Source organism: Polypterus senegalus, chromosome 12 (genome assembly GCF_016835505.1).
Source record: "Polypterus senegalus isolate Bchr_013 chromosome 12, ASM1683550v1, whole genome shotgun sequence".
NCBI lineage: Eukaryota > Metazoa > Chordata > Cladistia > Polypteriformes > Polypteridae > Polypterus > Polypterus senegalus.
In genome coordinates, this window is record NC_053165.1 from 52,554,315 (window position 1) to 52,568,383 (window position 14,069).

Genomic DNA, 14,069 nt, shown 5'->3' on the forward strand with positions numbered 1-14,069 from the left:
AGCCTTGTGAGTGCACCATTTTCTGAATGACTTGTGCCTTAATGCCTGATCTGTTTTTAACATTTAATATTTCCCATGAAAATAAAATAGTTGGACCCAGTGGTCAACTATCATGGGGCGGAGTGGTGGCTCTGGGGCTAGGAATCTGTGCCAGTTGCCAGTTTGCCAGAAATGACTCTACTCCATTGGACACTTGAACAAGGCCCTTAACCTGCAATTGCTCCATCCTGGGAATGACGTTAATCTGCATCCAGACCTTCAAGCAGGTCCTCCAACTTACAGGGGTTGGTGGCAGGACTGGCACTACAGCCACCATTAAAAACGTCACACTGTTCAGGTGTCACCCAATGCACTTGGATCTCAGTCCGGGTGGGTGTGGAAACACACTGTAATCACTGCCTGCTCCAAACCAGTGGTCCACATGCATACAAGTTGGATTAAAGAATACATAATTATTTTAAAACCAGAGAAAAGAAATGACATACTGGTCTGGAACATGGCTACGCAAGGGGGTTAGTGAAACACAAGTGGCTACGGTTCATGGTTTGGAGTCATGCAGGTGCTAAATGATGCCCTATAGCACCACCAGTTAAGCACAGTGCAGATGTTCCTTCAGTGATGAGGTCCTAAACGTGCCCTATTGGAAGCAGAGGTGACGTCACAAAGGACACAACACCATGCAGTTGTGTAGTCAAGCCCTGTTGTTTTGGATGGCACCAGGCCGGTGTGTCTGCCATGAAAAGTCAATCAATGAGTAACGAGAAACTTTGCTGTATTTCTACATAGCTGAACTGACCTAACAAACAGCAGAAGTGGCCCGCTGCCATAGCCAAGGAGGTCCTGCACTATTACACCGGCTGTTCCAGGAGTATGCATTTTGAGAATGTTGCCCAATTTGCGCCATTGTTCATCTCTTGTAATTTTAAAGGTCATCAGCACCTCAGGGAGAACAAGGGGGCTTCAGCATCTTAACTGCTGAAGATGACCAGATGTCCTTCCACAAAAATAAAAACTTATTTGAGCCAGCGTCAACCTGGATGATGGAAAATGGCAGTCATTATGAGGGGAGCCTTGTCTGTGTGAATCAGTCAGCAGTCTAGGAAGTTACTATGGTCTGTCCCACAAGTCTTGGGTCCTTTTGACTTCTAATTTTGAGCAGGACACGTTGGGGAGACTTCCTGCGACCATCAACATCAGCAATGCCTCTTTTTCACATCTGTATGGCCAAAGCAAGTCTTGATACTTGGGACTGGGTGACCATCCTCGTGAAGACTCATGTGTCCATCAGTGCAGGGGAGAGAAGGGTCGAGGAAGACCATCAGAGTGATGTCGATTGCTTAATCAACCTGCGGCAACCTATGGCCCAAAAAAAGGAAACCCGGCACTGGGGGATAATTAAAGAGTAACTTATACCTCTTTATTCTTATCTAGAGTACCACGGTGCACACTCTGCCAATGACACTCCGCACTGACAACAAACGGAGACAAAACAAACACCGCTCTCGGTTTTTATACGTCTGCGGAATCCCTTCCTCTAATCGTGATGAACGCCTCACCAAACTCCCTTCAATCGTCTAGCCCGCCTTTACACAGTTTGTTCTGTATGCGGAAGGAACCCTTTAAATCTGCAATTCACGCTTGAATGTTATTGTATGGCCATGGCCAATACAACTCTAATTACTCTCAGGTAAGTAATGTCTTTTCTCTCTCTCTCTCTCCAGCCCTTTATGCATCCAAGTGGTCTTCAGAACTCCTTCATATTCTCCTTTTTTTTGCAGATTGGTACCTCGTGCTGGGATGTCTTCTCCCATCCAGGCTCAAACGAGCCCCCCGCTCACCCGCACTGCTTCAGATGAGCTCATCCGCACAGCTACCCTGCCGATTCCTGTACCGGTCCTCCCAGCACCACCTTCAACTCCTCAAGGTGAGAGCCCCTCGGAGCTATTTAAAGTCTATAAATACCTGCACCCATAACACTAGATAAAACCGCCCCGCCATAGCTCGTCTCACCTCTGTGTTCACTGTGTCTCTGTTTCTTGCCCCCTGCCTGCCCTCTGACCCCATTTCTGTCTTTCCCTCTAGTTAACAGTTCATCTCCTGGCCATTCATTTGCCTGATCATTCCAGCCTCAAGCGTCTCCTAACTGGAAGTGTGATGACATCATAGTTCACAAACCACGTAAGTAGCAAAGGATTAATTGCAACAAAAAAATATGGCACCTACAGCATCTGGAGTGAAGGTCCTCTGTGGAGTTTCGAGCATTCACATGTATTACGTTTCGATCGGTCGGAGGGTGATGTAATTTTTTTTGACTGAAATGTCATCTGAAAACAACCTGAGAATTCACTGAAAACAAATATTCTAAAGGACCAGAAATGGTCCATGGATCGTCACAAAAAAAAAAAAGGCTTTCATTGAAAAAATAGCAAGACAATGACAGAAAATAATAATAATGTGATAATACCAGATAATGGTTTCAAGAGGAAACCACATGAGTTCTTGACAAGGGCCATGATCGTGTTCCTGGCTGATTTTTAAGGAAATGAGACCGCTAAGGGGCCCACCGAGCTTCTTGTTATTTTTTATTTTCTTCAAACAAAATGGGGATTTTTAAAATTTATTAATACCATTCTAGAAAAGGAAACTTTTAAAGGACGCACTTCAAAATGTGCATTGTGTAATGGTTTTGCCATCCCTAATCTACTGAACTTGTACAGCCAGAGATGAACTCATCCTGGGCCACTGGGGAAACTTTGTTAAGCGGCCTCTTGTAGCAGCCCACACATTGGGCCAGTGCGGTATTCAATTAGGTGTTCCCAAGCCCACCCTACCCATCATTTGCCCACAAGGTGTCGCTGTGTGGAAATTTGCTGGGCATATGTGGTTAACTGCCTCAGGAAGGTCACCCGAGGGATATCACCCATAAAGTGTTTTAGAAGCTGGTACCGTTTGCTGTGTAGCTTCCACGATTCAGGACTCTGCTGGTTTAAAAATCTTCATGTTCGATTTTAGAGTTCTTCCAATCTGACTTCTTACACTTCTCTTTCATTTTCTTTTAAGTTTTGGTGACGGATTTACACTCTATACTGGTTTCGACCCTGACTACGTATTCGATTTTTGAATTCTTCTTTTCTTTAGCCTGTTAAAATGTCCAAGTTCCTTCTCCCAGACAGGGCACCAATAAGGAGACGGTGGAGATCTCCACATACCTCAGGTGCTGTCCTCTTTTCTTCACGTTTTCAGAGCCATCGAGTGAGTACTGGCTGGGGGCCACAGGGGCCCACAATGCTTCTGATGCTGATGTACAATTCTAGTTTTCCGATCAAAAGAGGAGCCCCAGCACGCTACTTTGCCCGGGGGCCTATGGTGTTGTTAAGACGGCTCTTTGTAGTGTATGTACTGAGACATATCCAGGCAGGGCACCTATAAATGAAGAATACATTGCAATGGCTTAAGAACATCATATATGATGGATGAGGACCACCCTTTCAGGTTATGCCCCTCTCCAAATGTATAAAAAAGGAATTGGAGAAAGTTAAGCTGTGTTCACCAAAGAAAATAATCTCTGCTTGAGAGGATGATGCAGACACTCCACTAGTGACAAAGCTCACCCCAGGAGGACTGCACTGTAACAAAACTAATGTTAAATTTACAGTAAAGTACCGGCAGCTGTGACTGCCAGAATTCTACTGTAAGAAGTATTTTTAGGTCTAGAGTATAACGTTGTAGTAAAATAATGTTACAACACATTCCAATAGAAGTGAACATTTAACCATAACCTGATATCCGTGCATTATAATAAAGATGCCAATCAATAAACCAATAGAAAATACTGTCAGGATCAAACTCCAGTACACAGTTTGCATCAGTAAAATAACAACAACCAATAGCAAGCATATAGCATTTAATTATATATATTGAAAAGAATTCAGTTTTCAGGGAAATTACGGCACATTGTCTGGTGGAGTAAGGTTGGCTTTTGTGGTGTATGGTGTCCTACGGGGGTGCCAGCTTATTGAATACAACCCACCAAAAATCAGCTTCCATAACCTCAAAACACCTTCAGCACACAGGGAAAGATAGATAGATAGATAGATAGATACTTTATTAATCCCAAGGGGAAATTTCACATACTCTAGCAGCACGTCGGCTAACTCTGCTTACATTTTTTTCCCTCCTGTGCAAATGTATGCAGCTCAGCAGAACAATATGGTAAAGGGGCGTGTCTTTATGCAAATATCGTAACTTTGGTGTTACCAAAACAGCTCTATACCGTTTTACAATTGTTTACCTTCGCTATTTAACAGTTTTACATTGTAAAATTAACAGTGATTTTTTCATTGTAACTGTAATGTATCAGTAAACGGTGTTTAGTATATTTTTAAGGTAGAAAAATATAGATTTTTACAGAATTTAGCTGTAAAGAAATAATGAAATGTATTAGAACATTAGAACAAACTAGACAAGAACAGGCCATTCAGCCCAACAAAGCTCGCCAGTCCTGTCCACTTATTTCTTCCAAAAGAACATCAAGTCGAGTTTTAGAAGTCCCTAAAGTCTTACTGTCTACCACGCTACTTGGTAGCTTATTCCAAGTGTCTATCGTTCTTTTTGCAAAGAAAAACTTCCTAGTATTTGTGCGAAACTTGCCCTTAACATTGTTTAAGATAAACAGGTAATTTTCAGTAGAAGATGATAAGGTGACTTTTAAGGTATTTTACTTTCACTATTTCCAATATTTTTACCGTTAATTTTACTGACATTTGTTTACAGTGTGGACATGTTAAGCGAGGTTAGAAGTTCCATATTCAGTGCTATTATCAATTTTTATTTGTATTAATATTTTTCATTTCTATATAGCATATTCAGACCCTCATTGTGTTCAGGTGCATCCTGTGTGCTTTAATTCTCCTTGGGACGTGTCTCAAACTTCATTGGAGCCCACCTGGGACTAACTGAATTGGCTGAACGCAGCCTAGAATGGAGCACACAGCTGTGTACTTGAGATCCCACTTTTCACACTGCACATCGGGGCAAAAACCAAGTCATCAAATCCAAGGAGGTCTCGAGCAAAATGTGGTTAGGCAAAGATCAGGGCCTATTTCTAAAGATTTGAGTGTTTCAAGGAGCACAGTGGCCTCCATTATTACTCCTAATATGGAAGAGCTCTGCCTAGATCTGGCTGCCTGGCCAAACTGTGAACGATGGCAGGGAGATTACTAAGACCCCAATAGTCACTCTTACAGAATTTCAGAAGTCCTCTGTTGAGATGGGTAACCCGTCTGAAGAACAACCATGTCAACAGCACTCCATTGATCAGGCACTCATGGTTGAGTAGCTACTACTGAGTAAACGTCATATGGCAGCATGCTTGGAGTTGGCCGAATGGGATCTATAGGACTTTAAGTGCAAAATGAACAACATTCTCTGGCCTGATGAGACAAAATTGAGCTATCTGGGTAGATCTCCAAGCACTATGACTGAAGAAGACTAGGCAATGTTCATCACCTTCCTAATACTGTCCCTGTAGTGAAGCAGGGTGGGGAGCAGAGACAAGGAGATTGGTCAGAATTGACTGAAGGATGAATGTAGCCAAATACATTGAAGTCCTTGAAGTAAACCTGCTCCAGAGTCCACGCAACCTTTCAGCATGACAATGACCCAAAGCATACAGCCAAGACAATGCTGGAGTGGCTTTGGGACAAGACTCTGAGTGTCCTTGAGTGGCCTAGTCAAAGGTCACACTTCAGCCCCATAGATCATGTATGGAGAGACCTGAAGATGGCAGTTTACAGACGCTTTCCATTCAGTCAAATGGAGCTGGAGATGGATCTGCCTTGAGGGGTGGGATGAACTGCCCACATCCTTTGCAAAACTTTCTGAAAACAAGTTTTTATGTTGTCACCGTGAGTTACTGAGTGTAGATTGATGGGTGAAAATGACAAATGTAACCATTTAATATGAACTTTACAATGCAATAAAGTGTGCAGAAAGTGAAGGGCTTGGAGGACTTTCTGGATCCACCCTGTAAATGGGCCAGGATGTCTAGCCGCACAGATCTCCTAAGGCAGAGGAGTCAAATTCCAGGCCTGGAGGGCTGCAGTGACTGCAGGTTTTTATTCAAACCCTTTTCCTTAATCAGTGATCAGTTTTCACTGCTATTTAACTCCATTTTCTTTCATTTTAATAGCCCTGTTTTAAAGGATTCATTCCGTTGAATTGATTCGTTTCTTCATTAAATGGCAGCCAAACAGAAATGAGATGTGAAACAAGCTGACAGATGGCCAGCTAAACGGGAACCTCGGATTCCAGCCAGTTTCACTCCAACCAGTTTCTTAATGAGAAGCCAATTCTTGCTGGTAATTAAACCCGTTATGTGATTCCACAGCTTGTTGCTGCTCTCATTCTGCCATTGAAGACATTTCCAAAACTGTTGATTTTCTAAGAACATCGTCAAAATGTTTTGGTCACCTGAAAGATCAGCCTTACTTGATTTTCAGATTAGTTGTTCCCCTCTGCTCTGCCCACGTACTAGTGAAACAAGACAAATTTAAAAATCTAAAAAAAAATGTAATTCCGGCCAAGCGGAAGGTAGGTACGCTTCATCGTCAAATGTTGGCCCTGTATCTGATCGTGTTCAGCTCTGACAGGAGAGCGTCTCCCGCGTGGAGAAGAGCACGTGACTGTGACATCTCTGCCAATCAGCAGCTACCCTTTAAAACACACGTAACTCTGATCTCTCTCAAAAACGTCAAACGTTACTCCTTAACAATCTCTAGATGATAATGTGTGCTGAACAAACAGGTATCGGCGGAGGCAAGGTACGCAACAACACGTGGCAAGAAGTAGAGTGACTCGAACAGAGGCTGGCAAGTGAATGAGGAAGGACCACCTGACTTCCTACTCCTGTGGTCTCGCCTCCCGCTCCCCTCGGCCCACTTGCGTGTCTCTCAGATTAACGCAAATAAATTGGTACCGCAAGCAAACTGTAATACTTACCGCGATGAGAGAAGTCGCAAAATCAACCCAAATGTAAGCAAATTATAGGAAAAAAATGATCTAAATCCATTAAGTAGTTATCTTGCGACAAGCAGACAGAAAGACAGACAGACATTGGATTTTATATATAATTATAAATATGAGATGAGCACAGGTGAACTGATAATTTGGCAGCTTATTTTATGTCTCATTATTGTTTGTCTGCTAATTAAGGAAAAAGGAACAACTGAGATGGCTGAGTTGACTTAATAAAAACTAAGGCAAAAGAATTTAATTAGCGGCAAAAACGGTCACTAATTAAGACAATGGTTAAAATGAAAACCTGCAGGCAATGCATCCCACCAGGACAGGAGTTCAACACCCCTGTCCTAAGGGGTTTTGCATCATGGGATAGTCAGCACCCTCTGGTGGAGACTTGAAGAGGGGGTTTGTGTCTCAGCATTTCCTCAGTGACCCCTAGCTGTTGCTTCATTTCAACAATGTGACTAAACTAGACTGGCATTTTCTCTGAAACACTAGCAGAACCCAAAAGTTCAACAAGAGGTCTTTCTGAGGTGGCATCATCAGACAATCTGAACAAAAACAAAGCTTTGCTGAAGATGAAGCCTCGTGAGCATCAGCTTTAAAAAATGTATCTGAATTTCATGCATTGTGATCATTAGCAACATCATCAAAGTCACATTTGGTTAAATTATTACACATATTAAGACTAACATGTTTTTCATTTACTCTTTCATTTTAAAAATTTTTTCCAAAAGCAGACAAGGTCAAGACCTCATATCACATGTCTTTATTCAACCACTGATTGCTCTGAGTAATCATAACTACCGATATAAAAAGTGTCTTGCACACAGCAAAACTTCCAGAGAAACAAAGAAACCTTAATATGAAAAAATCTTACCTGCAAATTCCACATAAGAGCGAGATGGAAAGTCATTTTCATTTGAAGGCGACACTTCGAAAGAATTATTCGTACGTGTATGACTCAGCTAAAGGAGACTTCTCCTCCTGCTCTGTAAAAACATAACCACAAGCGCGACTGCGATGGTTGCACGATTGCTTGTTGAGGTAACTATATTGAAACAGTGAATCACTACTGCCGATGATATTTTTTACACATTATGGTCACAGGTGCTCTCTCTGTACCGTACTTTATTGCTTTATTTGTAGTACCAGGTAGCCTATTTTGATAACACAAAGAAAAATTTTAGAGTTAATTTGAGCGATGAACTGCTAACTGTCATGTTCAGAAGGCATATCAACAGACAGATATATTTTCAGTGCCACCACACCTCCTGTATCTGAACGGACCACACCAGAGTAGATGGCCTGTTGTGCCAGACAGGCCTTAGAATTAAGCTTCATTTTTTGGTCCTGTCCGTCACGTTGTGATGGAGAGTTCTTAGGGGGTGCGCATATATATATATATATATATATACACCGTGTGTATATATATATATATATATATGTGTATATAAATATATATATATATAAGTGAGGGGTGGCCAAAACCCTTCATAGTGGAAGGACCAGGGAAGACAGCATGCATAGGGCATTATCTCTCCCAGATTGCTAGATGGCAGCCACTCCTGGGTCGCAGCAGTGCCTCAGATTCCCACAGGGCACTCTGGGAGATGGAGTTTTGTGGCTCAGCCCTGTTGACTTCTGAAGAGCTCTACTTCGTTGGGCTTCAGCCTCACCTGGAACTACTTCCGGGCCACACTAACAGGGGCTGCCTTTATTTGGGAAGCCAGAGTCAAGAGGTGGAGGTCAACACTCGCTGGCAGAGGAGTGGAAGCAGAGAGAAAGAGTGAGAGAACACAGGAGTTTCAAAGTGCTTTGTTGTGGCTCTGATTTATATCTGTGCTTGATATTGTGGGAAATGCTTACCTAAGAAGGGTTTCCCACAAATAAAAAACTCTTTATGTGCTTTTACACTCGTGTCTGAGCTTGTCTCTGTTGGGTTTGGGGAGCTACAGTGCCCCCTGCAGGCCAAAATACTGTATCTATGTATGTATATACGTGTATGTATATATATATATATATATATATATATATTTCTGTATATGTATGTAGATTTTAGATACTGTAGCGGAGGACTGGTGTCCCATCTGGGCTGGAGTGCAATAACTTAACTGTCCAGGAGGCCATAATTGATGGAGCATGTGGATGGAGGTGCAGTCTAGCCAGGATGATTCCCATTTTCAATTTCAGTTGGGGAGAGGCCATAATGGAAGTTCTGGGGGAATCTGGATGTCAGGGAAAATTTCTCCCTTAACATGTGAGGTGTCAGCGTTCCTCTGATGTGTGGCCCCAGTTAGGGGTTGCCTGGGACTGGTAGTTTGGATTGAAGGCCCTGCTGGAGCCCTTGGGTACTGCCAGGGAAAAACCACCCTGTTTTCCAGGGCTTCTGCCTGACTTGGACATACTTCCAACACTATGACACCGTACATACTCCTGAGTCTTCCATAAAAGATGCTACAGAGTAGGGAGGTGGTGGATGATTATATAATTGTATAATATCTGTGCATCAGTCTCAATAACACTATGTTTTGGAGTGTCATAGAAACGCAAAACTTTTGGTCGTGCCAAAAAATAAAAAGAAAATTTGCAATGATTGCAGGCTGTAAAGCTAAGAAAGCAATTTTTGAAAACTTTGATAGTCTACCAGAAATGAATTGATTGAATTTTTGAAAAGCGACACATCATCACACTTTGAATGGTTCAATACAAATGGAGAGAAGGAAACAAGAAGTACTAAAAGTTCAGATTGTTACAAAGACAATGGAAGCCTGTCACATGGTGCACCACTCTTAGATTAAAGGGATAACTGACAATTCAAACTTTAAAACGTCCATTTTTCTTTTTTTTTTCCTGAGTCCCCATCTTCCTGATTCGGTTGTTGGAAATCCAGAGACGAGCTTGCAATAGCAGGGTACACTGGTGTCCGCACAGCCACACATGCCATCTACAGATCAGGCTGTAGAAGGAAGCCCACAGAAACACAGGATGACCATGAGAACATCCCACCAAGGAGACCCCAGGCATTAATCAAAGCAGGGTCCAAATGCTGTAGAGCATCCTGTGCCCTCTTTTGTCTCCTGCCCTCTGTCTAAAGAGTTTTCCCGTTCGGTTGATTCAAACTTTTTCAAATGTGAATCCTTCTGCGCGTTTGGGTCCTGTGTTCACCTCCAAGGGTGGTATAAAGGTATGTAACGTATTCATCACACGCTGGAGGGGTGAAGTCGATTTGTTTCCTGTTTAAGTTGCTGTACCTTCATGATAAGGTCCATTCAGAATTTCTGACAAACTGGACAGTTTGGTAAAGTTCTTCAAACAGTGGGCGACGGCAGTGTGGCTGGGCAACTTGATTTTATTCATTAAGTGCTTGAGACACGAGATAAAGGGTAAATTCTGTATCGCTTGCTCCCTTCTTTACCCCCAAACCAGCCCTGTGGACTTGACCCTGAGCACAGAATTACAGCCTGCTACTCAAATGCACCATCAGACACCCAGAAATAACAACCAGGCAAGTGAAATCCCAGCAAGGGGTTAAAGCCGGGGTGTGGTGCTGTGCTTTGCTTCCAGAGAAATTTTTCATCGACTTCTGCCTCTTTACAAAATCAGCCTTTCATTTTTTTTTTTTTTTTTTTTATTTTAAATCTGACGTGGCAGTTCCAGCACAGCACTGAAACAACACAAAAGGGTCCATGGCAGAACGTGGTTGTGAGAGCAGCAGGCTCCACAGGCTATCCAAAGGGCCACTTCTTTTGAAAACCTCACCTAAAACAAAAAAAAATCTATAATGATCCGTACCGTGTGGTGCAGGCAAGGCCTGGCAGTCTGGCTGGCAGCCCTGGGAAACTCGATCCCCTTTCCAGTCCACGCTGAGGTCATATCCCCAGAAAACCTTTTCCAAGAACTCTGATAACGATCGGAAAAGTGACTGCCCTGGCTAGCCAATCAGCTGGCTCGGGCACTGCACCGCTGTTGCCAGGGTGAGCTAATTCAGAGGGCTTTCACCTGGAAGCGAGGCACCACTGGCAATTTGCACTTTTGGCCTAAATTTAAAAGGTCTGTCTAAAGGCCAGGAGGAAGATTTGGTGGTGTGTGGACTGAAAGCAGCAAGGACCCCCCTCCTTTGTTTGGAGAATTGCTGTCTTTTTACTCAAAAGCTCTGCACTTTGCAATTTCAGCTTTCATAGTCATTTATCATTAGTTAACAAAAATATTGAATGAATCAATTAAAGGAAGGTGGAGTGGCCTCAGGTTAAGAAAATAATTATTTGAATAAGACTTGAATCTAATGAAGGGGCCTTATTACAATACTGTAATTTACAAGAGCAGGCAGCCATTCCCAGAAAAGTGAAACAGGAGAGCAGGAGCCTTCCCTGCTTGGTTTCCAATGAATGTCAGCTGCCTGGATGGATTAAGCAAGTTAAGCCCTGCACCCTGGAAGCTTTGGTATCTCGTAATTCAGACTTTGTAAGGGTTTAATGTCCCAAAGGGATGCTTGATCCTGGAGCCAATAAGTCTCTTCCCCCCACCTAAGCCTATGACTATAGAGTTGTGATGTCTGAAGTCTTTGATGCAAATTCTCATCTTTACTTTGAACATTTTGTTATCTAGGGGTGCCTGGCGGCAGCACCCACCAAAGAGGTTAGTGAGATTTGAGACTTTCTAAGAATCCCAGAAGTAGAGCTGCCCTCAGCCTTCAACTAGCAAGCACTGATGTTGAAGGCCATTTGTGGTGCCCATGTCATTATAATCTGAAATAATCTCATGATCAGGCTAGTGAAATCTCGTCTGAGGTCTCTGTAAGTGGTGCTTACTCAGCTGGTTAAGGTCCTCTGAAGACTGTCTTTTTTCCATTCGCATTACCTGGAAAAGAGCTCTCAAGCTTATTCTTATCCATGATTAGTACTAACTCCCAATTGAGACACCTCTTAAGTAACTAAGCACTTATCCGGTAATGATGATGGGTTTTTTTACTCATCTAAGACCAGCGTAGCCCCCTGTAAATCATGACATCTAGGCTTGTTGAAGCAGCTGGCGCTGGCACCCTCAGCTCCAAAGAAGGCACTGGGAGTCTTAGGACAGGCAGCAGAATGAAGATTTATTGTACGGCACACATAGAGAGAGACGAGAGAGAGATTGAGATGAGAAGAGCAAGCAGCCGTGGATGGCTCTACATTTATTACAGTTCTTATCACACAAGTCATTATTCAGCCTCATCTGACTCCTAACATTGAATGTTAGATGGTCTCATTATTTGTACCAAGAACGCAGTTTTTCGTGAGTATTAAATTGTCTGGTACTGAGTTTTGCTTATTTTTGGCTTTCGATTATTGCGATCTCAGATTGGATTTTTTTAGCTGTGGGTTGCCTTTCTAGTTAAACTCTTCTGCCTTAGTTTTGCCTTTAGCCGTTTTTGTTCTTCTTTTATGGAGCTTATGAAATAAATTCCTTTATTGATTCCCTGTTGGCTTTGTCATTGTCATTTAAGTCAGAGGTTTGATGATTTCTCCCCCTTGAAGGGCATTTTCATCTATTATAATTGCGCTCCTGTCATAACAGAACATAGAGCATTCCATCCCATCACACTCTCTTAAGTCATGTCTAATGGCTGAGGAACGTGTTAGTCCAACATAGGCCACCGATCCCAGAGTCTGTGGGGCTATGGCCAATTCTGATCATGTTAAATGCAACGAATTGAAAGAGCCAAAACTGGCTGGCGGTGAACACAAAAAGAGGAGATGGTTAGAAGAGTGGACACTTCAAAAACACAAAGGCTTATCGTCAAAGTATCAAGCATCATCTCGTTGCAAGCACTGAATATTTTATTTAGCTGCTGCTAGGCTGGTTTGTGTGGAATTTCTTTCCCAGTGGGTGTCCAATTTACATGTGTTGACACATGCAAGATAAACGATGGCACACAATGGAGAGATTTGCATTGGTGCTGGATGTCTGTGTTCAAGCCTTGGAAATCTTGCAAGGCCCAGGCTGGACTCCATGTCTGTCATTTAACTTACATAAGGAGCACTAAATGTCAAAGTGTCCTACCTCAACAATCTTTTTTTGATGTGTGTGGGAACAGACACTGGAGTTCATATGTTAATGTGCTTTGTTTGTGATTAGAGATGAGCGAAAGAAACAAGTTTCGATTTGCATACAGTTTTGCAAATCTCTCTAACACCTCATTCACACTTCTGGGTTTACCTGCCTCTGTTGTCATCTAGTCTATTTAGGCCTCTTGTTCATAACACCATTGTAGCGGTGCTAATGGAGAATAAAAACTTCAACTCCCAGCAGTCCCGGCAGTGGCTCTGATTGGTTGTCTGCTGATTGTGCAGGGGCTGCTGGGGACAAGAAGGCTGGCATGACATTTAAAAGCGGGCCAGTTATACAGAGAAGAGGGAGAAGTCTTTTGTGTTTTGTGTCTGGACCCGGTGTTGCCTTTCTGTGTGTCTTCCCGTTTTGATACTTACTGATTCTTGTTTTGTCCAGGATCCTCTCCTGTTGGGTGTATGGACTGTCTGGTGTCTTCCTGCTGCATGAGGACTGTCTGAGAATTTGATGTCGTCATGCAAAGAAAGGAGTGCTCCTGATCCCATTCTCTCGTCATCATCTCATCAGGAAATACCGGTAGGACTGATCTTTACATTCATATGCAGTGAACTGATCCATGGACTATCTACTTCCATTATTTCATTTCATCAGTTGCCATTTTCATTGACTTTATAGTGTGTGGTTTTAGTGGTTTGTTATTGTTGAATTTGTGTTTATTGTATAATCTCCGTAAGGGAAGTGGGGTGGGATCGTTGTAGTTTGTATAGTTATATTTCATTTATTATTGTTTAATACATTCTTCAATTTCTGTTTTATTACCGGTTACTTTTTTATCTCTGTGAGGGAGTGTGTGTGAATCAGGCCAAGGCTAGGTGTGTTCTTGGGATCCCCACCAAAAAATAAATAAATCATTATCATATCGACAATGTGAATCTTAGCTGGGTTTTTAGCCGCTACACCGTGGTGGTGTGCAGTGTGTTTTTAATAAAAACTAGGGGGCT

General features: G+C 42.6%; 1 long non-coding RNA gene across 1 annotated transcript; it reads left to right on the plus strand.

The window, feature by feature from the left end:
- The first annotated feature begins 247 nt into the window (after positions 1 to 247).
- On the plus strand, positions 248 to 13,638 carry LOC120540892. Its single transcript, XR_005635890.1, has 4 exons — positions 248 to 1,687; positions 1,779 to 1,924; positions 2,083 to 2,178; positions 13,507 to 13,638. It is a non-coding gene; the product is annotated as an uncharacterized LOC120540892 (long non-coding RNA).
- The last annotated feature ends 431 nt before the right edge of the window (positions 13,639 to 14,069 follow it).